Source organism: Coregonus lavaretus, assembly GCF_964263955.1.
Source record: "Coregonus lavaretus genome assembly, chromosome: 14".
Lineage (NCBI taxonomy): Eukaryota > Metazoa > Chordata > Actinopteri > Salmoniformes > Salmonidae > Coregonus > Coregonus lavaretus.
This window is the reverse complement of record NC_140001.1, coordinates 28,468,359-28,475,588: the sequence shown is the minus strand read 5'-3', so window position 1 is coordinate 28,475,588 and position 7,230 is coordinate 28,468,359.

Below are 7,230 nucleotides of genomic sequence, written 5' to 3'. Positions count from 1 at the left end.
TGTTGGGAATTAGATATGATAGCAGGTGAAATAAACAAACAGGCATGTATGATCAAGTCCCAGTGAAAGACACTTTTGTATATATTCCTATACTGGAAACATTGATGTTTGTGTGTTGCAATTCTGAAATCTGTAAGTTATTGGAAAATGCACCTAGGGATACATCTGTGGAAGACACTTATGAAGACTTTTGTGATGGAAGTTACTTTAAGACTCATCCCTTGTTCTCAAAACATAGAAATGCTTTACAGATCCAATTGTACTATGATGGCTTCGAAACTGCCAACCCGCTTGGATCCAAGCGTGGTGTTCACAAGATAGGAGCCATTTATTTTGTCGTCGGGAATCTGCCATCCAAGTTTCTGCTCTGATGAATATTCATTTAGTGTCATTATTTAATTATCAAGATCTAAAGAAATATGGCTTTGATGCCATTCTAGAGCCCTTGGTTAAGGATGTAAAAAAAACTGGAGAGTGATGGTGTAAATTTGCCTTTTTCAACTGATAAAGTTTATGGCACTATCTGCCAAATAACTGGAGACAATTTGGGGATACATGCAGTCCTTCAGTGGTCATTACTTTTGCCGGCTCTATTTGATAGAAAAGTATAATGCTCAGACAGTTTACAGTGAGGATGACCCTAAGATTGTCTTGCGCGGTAAAGACCAATTTGAAATGCATTTGAATCAGTTTCAATCAGACCCGCAGCTCCCATCTGTGTATGGTGTAAAGAAAAATTCTAAACTAAACAGTTTGCAGCACTTCCATGTTTGTAGTAATTATTCTGTGGACATAATGCATGACATTCTTGAAGGGGTGGCTCAGTTTGAGTTAAAATTGTTGTTTAAATATGTCTCAGATAATTTTATTTCGAAACGTGCGATTCTCTCTAGAATCTACTCGTTCGACTATGGGTACTTGGAGCGCAAAAACCGTACAACTAAAGTCAACCTAGAGAACAGTGGAAATAGCATAGCACTTAATTATATTCAAACTCTGTGTCTTGTGAGAAACGTTCCCTTGATTTTGGGTGATGTTGTTCCACCAGGAAATGAGAACTGGAATTTGCTGCTCATCTTACTGCAAATAATCAACATTGTTTTTTCCCCTTTTCTTAGCCAGGGCATGACTGTGTACTGAAGCATTTGATAATTTAACATCACACACTTTTCAAACAGTTGGACCCACATAAAAACTTGATACCCAAACATCACTTTATGATACATTACCCAGCATGCATAAGTAAATAAATAAATAAATATGTCCTTTATTACATATGTGGAGCATGAGGTTTGAGGCAAAGCACAAACTCTTTAAGAACACCCTCAAAAAACGTCAAGAACATTACTAAGTCCCTTGCCAAAAAACACCAATTTGCTATAGGCCATCACTGGGAGACATCACCAATGTGACATACTGAGTATGGACCGATTAAAGCATTTTCCCTGAGTGATTTTACTGGAGTTGGCAGTATCACTTCAGGTCACTATGCAGAAAGCTATTTACTCTAACATCTGGGTTACGATGGATGGCACGGAGTACAGAGAGGGACTGTTAGTTTGCAGTAAGATGGAGCATGAAATGCCAGTCTTTTGTAAAATAACTAAGATCATTGTGGTTGACAATATTGTATACCTATTGCTGGACAAGTTGCATACTGATGATTTCAGTGAACATTACCATGCATCCACTGTGTTTGATGGTGTTGATGACAAAGTTGTTGTCAAAGTTGATGATCTGAAATTGTATAAGCCTTTTGTCCTTCAAAGTGCTTATGGTGCTGATAAGAGCCTTTATGTTGTTCCTTTGTTTGACATGATTGAGTAATAGTCAGATTATTGGCAACTTTGTCAAGAAAATTAGGTGGACTTCCACTTGTGTTAAATAGCAACTCTGCAAATACTATTGTTCTCATATAGTACATGTACTGATGCTCCTGTGATGCATTGATTTCATTCTGATGCACCTGTGATGCACTGATTTCATTCTGATGCTCCTGTGATGCACTGATTTCATTCTGATGCTCCTGTGATGCACTGATTTCATTCTGATGCACCTGTGATGCACTGTTTTCATTCTGATGCGCCTGTGATGCACTGATTTCATTCTGATGCTCCTGTGATGCATTGATTTCATTCTGATGCACCTGTGATGCATTGATTTCATTCTGATGCACCTGTGATGCACTGATTTCATTCTGATGCTCCTGTGATGCACTGATTTCATTCTGATGCTCCTGTGATGCACTGATTTCATTCTGATGCTCCGGTGATGCACTGATTTCATTCTGATGCACCTGTGATGCACTGTTTTCACTGTGATGCGCCTGTGATGCACCTTTTTTCATTTTAATATGCCTGTGATGCATTGTTTTCACTTTGGCCTAAATAAATGAAACAAAGCAGAGTCACTACTCTTGTAAGTAATCCTTTATTGCTCCTGTTTAAGTCACCTACAACTTGCAGGCTTGATTTGAGTGGGAGAGAACCAGACAAAACATTGTTATTTCCTAGTGTGAATATTTAGCACTTCCTGGTGTCAATTCAGCTACATGATGCATTCTCTAGAGTTGATCCTCAACACTGAACGGTGTTGCTGCTTAATACTGAGGGTGCTGAAAAAACACTCCCATGGGTCATTTGAACAACATATGAAGTGTTATATTTTAACACTCAGTGTTTCAATATGAACACTACCAAAAGTGTTAAATTAACACTGAGTGGCCCTATATAAACACTGGATGTGTTGAAAATACACTCCCATGTGTCATTTGAAAAACACCTGAAGTGTTATATCTTAACACTCAGTGTTTCAATATTAACACTACAAAAAAGTGTTAAATTTACACTGATGAGACTGGACCTATTTAAACACTGGACGAGTCTTAAAATTAACACGCCTGGTGTTAAATTAACACTTTTGCTGTGTAGTCAAAGCTTTCCTTAATTTTGGGTCAGTCACAGTGGTCAGGTATTCTGTCACTATGTACTCTCTGTTTAGGGCCAAATAGCATTCTAGTTTGCTCTGTTTTTTTGTTAATTCTTTCCAATGTGTCAAGTAATTATCTTTTTGTTTTCTCATGATTTGGTTGGGTCTAATTGTGTTGCTGTCCTGGGGCTCTGTCTCAAGTTGGTGTTTTTCCCATTTCTCTCTCTCTCTCTCAATTCAAAGGGCTTTATTGGCATGGGAAACATATGTTAACATTGCCAAAGTAAGTGAAATAGATAATTAAAGAAAAGTGAAATAAACAACATAAAATGAACAGTAAACATTACACTCACAAAAGTTCCAAAGGAACAGAGACATTTCAAATGTCATATTATGGCTATATACAGTGTTGTAACAATGTGCAAATAGTTAAAGTACAAAAGCGAAAATAAATAAACATAAATATGGGTTGTATTTACAATGGTGTTTGTTCTTCACTGGTTGCCCTTTTCTTGTGGCAACAGGTCACAAATCATGCTGCTGTGATGGCACACTGTGGTATTTCACCCAATAGATATGGGAGTTTATCAAAATTGGATTTATTTTCAAATTCTTTGTGGGTCTGTGTAATCTGATGGAAATATGTGTCTCTAATATGCTCATACATTTGGCAGGTTAGAAAGTGCAGCTTAGTTTCCACCTCATTTTGTGGGCAGTGTGTACATAGCCTGTCTTCTCTTGAGAGCCAGGTCTGCCTACGGCGGCCTCTCTCAATAGCAAGGCTATGCTCACTGAGTCTGTACATAGTCAAAGCTTTCCTTAATTTTGGGTCAGTCACAGTGGTCAGGTATTCTGCCACTGTGTACTCTCCAGGTTAATCTCCAGAGTCTCAATTTGGTGTTTATCCCATTTTGTGAATTCTTGGTTGGTGAGCGGACCCCAGACCTCAAACCATAAACGGCAATGGGTTCTATAACTGATTCAAGTATTTTTAGCCAGAATCTAATTGGTATGTCGAATTTTATGTTCCTTTTGATGGCTTAAAAAGCCCTTCTTGCCTTGTCTCTCAGATCGTTCACAACTTTGTGGAAGTTACCTGTGGCGCTGATGTTTAGGCCGAGGTAGGTATCGTTTTTTGTTTGCTCTTGGGCAACGGTGTCTAGATGGAATTTGTATTTGTGGTCCTGGCAACTGAGATTTACTGTCAGGGCCCAGGTCTCTCTCTTTCGCTCACACACACACACACACACACACACACACACACACACACACACACACACACACACACACACACACACACACACACACACACACACACACACACACACACACACACACACACACACACACACACACACACACACACACACACACACACACTCTCTTTCACAGAACACAGTCACACACTTGCATATGTGCCAGTATATTTATGCAGACATCAAAATATCTACAGTATTTATGCAGCCATACTGTGAATGGGTATTAAAGCACATGGATCACTGCCGCATCGCTGTTATGGCACAACATTAATGGAAGCAGCTCTGATTAGATTCGCAGTGGAGGAATTGAATCTGAAGGGCAATATTCTCAAGAGGAGAAAGGTATGAAAACAGCATGGAGAGAGCAGGGAGAGCAAGCGACAACACATTACGCCAGACAACCCTCACAGGAAAATGGATTTGTCTTTCTAACCCTCAAAAGCCGGCACATCTTATTAAAGAGACTGTGATGGGGGAGGAAATGTAATTAGGAAAATAATACTGACACAACGTTAACCATCTCCAACCTTGGTATGGGGCCAGTTCACAACGTTCCTGTTCACACATTCTTACGTTTATTATCTAAAGATTATTCAATTTCAGTGGTATTTGCATAACTTTTTCTGATTTGGGTCTCTAAAGTCCCAGGCCTCACATCCTATACATATATAAAACTCTCACCACCATGTCCCCTTCTCAGATCAACATCTCCTCTGATCATGCCGACGTATCTATTTAGAGGGCACAGTGCAATCTCTTTATGTAATATCAACATTATATTTACATACATTATATCAGCAAAGTACTGTAGCTGCTGTGCACCTCAGAGAAAGACATATAGATACTGTACCTTCTATCACAAGAAGACAAAGTCAATGCAGATGGACAGAAAGATACAGTGCATTCGGAAAGTATTCAGACCCCTTGCCTTTTTCCACATTTTGTTACATTACAGCCTTATTCTAAAATGTATTACATAGTTTGTATCCCTCATCATTCTAAACACAATACCCCATAATGTCAAAGCAAAAACTGGTTTTTAGAAATTTTTGCAAGTTTATTAAAAAGAAAAATATCACATTTACATAAGTATTCAGACCCTTTACTCAGTACTTTGTTGAAGCACCTTCGGCAGCGATTACAGCCTCGGGTCTTCTTAGTTATGACGCTACAAGCTTAGCACACCTGTATTTGGGGAGTTTCTCCCATTCCTCTCTGCAGATCCTCTCAAGCTCTGTCAGGTTTGATGGGGAGCATTGCTGCACAGCTATTTTCAGGTCTCTCCAGAGATGTTCGATCGGGTTCAAGTCGGGCTCTGGCTGGGCCACTCACAGACATTCAGAGACTTGTCCCGAAGCCACTCCTGCATTGTCTTGGCTGTGTTCTTAGGGTCGTTGTCCTGTTGGAAGGTGAACCTTCGCCCGAGTCTGAGGTCCTTGGGCACTCTGGAGCAGGTTTTCATCAAGGATCTCTCTGTACTTTGCTCCGTTCATCTTTGTCTCGATCCTGACTAGTCTCCCAGTACCTGCTGCTGAAAAACATCCCGACAGCAGGATGCTGCCACCACCGTGCTTCACCGAAGGGATGGTGCCAGGTTTCCTACAGACGTGACGCTTGGCATTCAGGCCAAAGAGTTCAATCTTGGTTTCATCAGACCGGAGAGTCTTGTTTCTCATGGTCTGAGAGTCTTTAAGTGACTTTTAGGAAACTCCAAGCGGGCTGTCATGTGCCTTTTACTGAGGAGTGGCTTCCATCTGTCCACTCTACCATAAAGGCCTGATTGGTGGAGTGCTGCAGAGATGGTTGTCCTTCTGGAAGGTTCTGCCATCTTTACAGAGGAACTCTGGAGCTCTGTCAGAGTGACCATCGGGTTCTTGGTCACCTCCCTGACCAAAGCCCTTCTCCCCCGATTGCTCAGTTGTCACGGATTTAGCCGAGGCTGATCCTCCTCCTTGCTCGGGCAGGCTCCGGCGTTCGTCGTCCCCGGAGTACTAGCTGCCACCGATCTAGGTTTCAGCAATCATCTAGATTGGTCTGCTTTGTGTACACCTGTTTCCCATTAGTGTTGATGGTTTCCCTTTATAACCCCTGTCTGTCATTCGTTTGTTGTGTGTGATTGTTCTCCGTTTGTTTTCGGCAGGACTGTGTATTGCGATTATTGGTCCTCCCTGTTTTGGAGGTTTTGTTGTTTTGTACTTTTCATTACGTTGATTAGTAAAGTACATCTGCCAGTCTCTCGGTGTACTGCGCTTGACTTCGTTCACCGCATACACGTTTATCCTGACATATGCCGATTTGGCGCTCGCCTTCAGTAAAAAGAAGGCGACTCAATTACCACCTCATCGACAGGGAGATTGTGCGATAGACCTCCAAGTAGGCGCTGCGCTTCCTCGTAGTCATGTGTATCCTCTGTCTCAGGAGGAGACGGCGGCTATGGAGACATATGTCGCCGAATCTCTGGGACAGGGATACATACGGCCATCCACTTCCCCTGTGTCATCGAGTTTCTTTTTTGTGAAGAAGAAGGATGGGGGTTTACGCCCGTGTATTGATTACCGTGGTCTCAATCAGATCACAATCAAGTACAGCTATCCTCTCCCTCTGATTGCTAGTATGACGGAGTCATTACACAGGGCGCGATTCTTCACAAAATTGGACCTCAGGAGCGCGTACAGACATCTGAAGGACCTGTTTACCTCGGCTCCGGTGCTGGCACATCCGGATCCCTCTTTGGCGTTCCAAGTTGAGGTGGATGCGTCCGAGGCTGGGATTGGTGCTGTACTATCTCAGCGCTCGGGTATGCCACCAAAACTCCGCCCCTGTGCCTTCTTCTCTAAGAAGCTCAGTCCGGCGGAGCGTAATTATGACGTGGGGGACAGGGAGCTGTTGGCTGTCGTCCAAGCCCTGAAGGTTTGGAGACATTGGCTTGAGGGGGCTAACCACCCTTTTCTCATTTTGACTGACCCTCGTAACCTGGAGTACATCCGGGCAGCGAGGAGGCTAAACCCTCGCCAGGCAAGGTGGGCCATGTTCTTTACCAGAT